The following is a 4,314-nucleotide window of genomic DNA, read 5'->3' as shown; positions in this document are numbered from 1 at the left end:
AGGATGGACTATCTCCTCCCCTGCAAATTAAACTGTCCTGAAAACCCTCTGGAGGATCAGCAATAGGAAGGGTATGACCCGAAGGCACACAACAACAGGAACACCTTCTAAAATCCACACAATAATAATTTTCTAAAATTATGTTTTATGATAAAAATGTGTTTATAAAAACAATAAATAAGATGCAAATAAATACATTGACGTAGCATATAAAGGATGGTTCATATTAGAAAAATATTTCACAGTTCATAATTTATTAATAGTTTTAATGTTTTTGTTATTGTTGTTGACTGTCATTAAGTCTAGGTCAACTTATAGTGACTCTATGAACAAAAGACCTAATGCCTTTCCAAAGCTATTGTTGTTTATCCAAGTTCATAGAGTTTCCAGAGACATGCGGGTTAGGAAGTAGATGCTACTCCTGCTTCCCAACTTGTTTTACAACTGAGAGCTCCACCAAGCACTGTGCACAATGGAAAACCATTCTAGTATTTGATATCCCCATAGCAAAAAGTTCAGCATCATAGCAAACCCAGGTTACATTATCTAGCACATTGACAAAGCATGATGTGCAAAGTGGAAGAATCTTCCTTCAGATATAACTGCACTTATCTCATTTAGCAGTGGTTAAGGGTTGTCGAGTGAAATAGGACTCAGAGTAAGCTTTGCACAAAAGACCTGAAGTCTGTTCTATGGTTAGTGTCATTTCTGTACAATTATAAGAGAGTTTGTAGAGTTTCCAGAGGCAACTAGTTTAGGAAGTGGATGCCATTCCTGTTTCCCAACATGAATCAATCTAGAAGCTCATCCAACCATTGTACATAATGGATAACCATTACGGCATTTGACACCACTATGGGATAGTGGTCAGCATCACAGAAACTCCACGTTGTTCAGTACAGCAAACAAACAAATGATTGCTATGTCTTTAAAAGAATATTCTTCTAAAATTAATAAACTTGCCCTGAGGGCCTGTGACCCTCAGGCTCTAAAGGATTTTAAAGCCACAGCCTCAAGCAGGGCTCCACTCTTATCTTTAGTCTAATTTTCAAGGTCCACCCACTCTTGAGGTGTGAAAAAGACAATTCTAAAATCCTAGACTATGCGTTTCTGTGTTTGTCTATATAAAATTTGGCAAGCTGACTCCAAAGTTCTAAAATTGAGAGTCAAATTCATTTTTAAAAAAATAGGAAGAAAGTAGAAGCAGATAAACATTACCAGGTATCAATAATTGTTATAAAGTTGAAATACAAAATACTATTGCATTAGCTCAGAAATATACACTCAACGATCAGAATTGGAAACTCAAAAAGGGAGTAAATAAATGTGGAAACTTGATTCCTAGAGTCAACATTATTGGTCAATAGATAAAAAATAAACTTTTCAATAAATGGATCTTGGTATTGATTATCTGGATGGATAAAAACAAAATAAATATCAAACTATCTTGAATTACATAAAAATGAAGATGAGGTAGATTTAACATATCAATATATAAAACAACACTGCCAAATTTTTCAAAGTTAATAAAAATCATCAATAAGACTTATACTTAAATAAAGCAATAGACTTAACTATAGTCACATTAAAAACATATCAATTAATTGGTACATAAAAGTATTTTTTTCATTACCATCTCAATGCACATAACAATGTTATTGATGTTGTAATGAAATAATGTATTTTAACATTCTATAACTATACAAAATAAATCATTCATTCTAAAATAAATTATAAATTCTATCAAAGTATATTATACAAAATAAATTAATTGAAGAATATTATATAAAATAAATTTATTCCTGTGGATCAATAAGATATATTAAAGAAACAAAGAAAAATTCCAAATAGCAATAAAAATGAGTATATATTTTCAAAAAAAGGAAGCATAAACAACTGATGACTATATTGTTGATGTGCACCTAAGAAGAAAAGAACGCACATCTATCAAATTGAGAATAAAGAAGTGTTGTCAAGTATTTAGACTGTTCCCAGTTGGTTTGGTTCAAATACATAAAGAACCTATATCATGTTTCTGAGACTGTAAATCTTAAGCAGAGTAGACTGCCCATCTTTCTCCCATAGGGTTTCTGGTGGATTAGAATCATTAGTGATGCATAGCCTTTGTGTGAGCAGTGCACTTCAATACCATCCATTGCTTGTAGGACTGAAATTTATATATCAGCTTTGGAAAACATTTCACAATCTGTATGGAATTAGCCTGCATTCCTCAGGCATACTAATTCTGTTACTAAATATGTACCCTTAAAAACATGTTTCTACTATGGCAACACGTGCAAGAATATTTATAATAGCATTATGCATAATAAATAAATCTTGGAAACTACCCAAATGTCCATAAAGAAGAAAATGTTGCAGAAAATTGCATAACATGCATATTAATAAAAACTAATAAATTAGAAAAACACTCATTAACATACATAAATCTAAGAAATAGTTTTGAATTAAAGAAGTCATATGCTATGATTACATTTTTCAATAAAGTTCAAACACATACAAACTTTTAAAAGAGATAACTATATAAATAAATTAATGTTAATAAAAGTAAAGAATGAACCTCAAATTCAGGAAATGTACATGTAATTTGCTAATTTCATTGAATATATAATCTTTAAGACTTACAACAATTATTGAAGACAGATTCACTGGAGAATGAATTGTTACTTGCACTTTTCATTTATCAAAGACCTGGATTTAACTCCAAATCTACCTCTATGTGTAGATCATTACAGGTTGTGGCTGACATTGAGAAGAATGACAATCCCAGATTACTTGTGCTAAATTTGGAGCCTTTACCTAGACCAGGAGGCTGTTGTGTGAACAGAGCAGGGGAGCACTGTGGGGTTTTAAACTGAAAAAGGAGTGGGTCAGGGCTATATTCTCTCTCCATAGCTATTCAATCTGTGTGCTGAGCTAATTATTTGAGAAGGTGGTCTCTGAGGAGGAATGTGGTATCAGGGTTGGAGAGAAACTTATCAAAAACCTGCATTTTTCAGATGAAATTTGCTTGCTGAAAGTGAGGAGGACTTGAAGCACTTGTTGCAGAAGGTCAAGGAATGCAGCTTTTGGTATGAATTGCATCTCAATGTCAAGAAAACAAAGATTCTTACCACTGGACCAATAGGCACGTCATGATGGATGGAGAGGAGACTGAAACTGTCAACAGCTTCATCTTACTTAGAGCCACAATTAACACCTTTGGTACTCTCAGTAAGGAAATAAGGAGATGGATCACACTGAGAAAATTCACAGTTAGGGATTTCTTCAAATTATTGAGGTGTAATGATGTCAGTTTGAGTACTAAAATGTGTCTGATTCAATTTATAATCTTTCCAATTACTTGCTATGCATCTAAGAGCTGAACAATTAATAGGGATGATAGAAGAAGAATTGATGCCTTTGAGGTGTGGTGTTGTAGAAGAGCACTGAACATCCCACGACAGCAAAAAGAACAGGTATGTCTTGGAGAGGGTGCAGCCAGAGTGCTCTTTGGAGGCAAGAGTGATGGCATACTTTGGGCATGTTGCTAGGATATGCTATTCCTTGTAGAAGGACATGATCCTGGGAAGGGTGGAGGGTTGGTGAAGAAGAGAAAGACCCTCAATCATATAGATTGACAGGGTGACTGCTGTAACGGGCTCTTAACATGTCAGGAAGTATGAGGATGGCATGGCCTAGATCCAGGTTCAGAACTTTTGTTCATAGGATTGCTATGAATTAGGCTCAATTCTATGGCACCTACCAACAAAAAAACAGATCTCTGTATGTGCTCTCGCACTACTGTTTACAAATTTTATTTGTAAACAATGAGTATAAAGAGCTTGATAAAATCTGGATTTTAACTCAATTGTGCAAATATTAATTGCTTGACCTGTGATATAACTAAAACTCATATGGCTTCAATATTTGAAATCTTCCACAAAATAAAAATAATAATACCTTTCTATTAGGGAAGTCTTATGGTTTAATGAGTAAGGCTTTCAGCTGATAACCCAAAGGCAGGTGGCTTGAATCGACTTGCTGCTCCACAGGATGAAGATGGACAATCTCCTCCCATGTGATTTACAACTTCTGAAAACTTGCTGGGGTTTCTGTTATGAGTCAACTCAGACTTGATGGCAATGAGAAAGAAGTCCATTACTAACTAAAATTTCCTCAGTTCACATCTATTACTAGCTCTAAGGTAAAAAGAGGGGACATTTTCTTGCATACATTTACAGCCTCGGAAACTTGATGAAGTTTTCATTATTAATTGCAACTGTTCCAACTTTTTTTTATTATTTTATTTTTGTA

General features: G+C 33.9%; 1 protein-coding gene across 1 annotated transcript in view; it reads right to left on the bottom strand.

The window, feature by feature from the left end:
* The window catches only part of GALNTL6 (UDP-N-acetyl-alpha-D-galactosamine:polypeptide N-acetylgalactosaminyltransferase-like 6), a 2,113,891-nt gene that overhangs the window by 1,429,716 nt on the left and 679,861 nt on the right, over nt 1–4,314 (bottom strand). The window lies entirely within an intron of this gene.

The sequence above is a fragment of the Elephantulus edwardii genome, unplaced genomic scaffold, assembly GCF_000299155.1.
Source record: "Elephantulus edwardii isolate Elephantulus edwardi_28Jun2011 unplaced genomic scaffold, EleEdw1.0 scaffold00018, whole genome shotgun sequence".
Lineage (NCBI taxonomy): Eukaryota > Metazoa > Chordata > Mammalia > Macroscelidea > Macroscelididae > Elephantulus > Elephantulus edwardii.
Note: the sequence above shows the minus strand (reverse complement) of the source record. Positions and strands in the feature narration are given on the sequence as shown.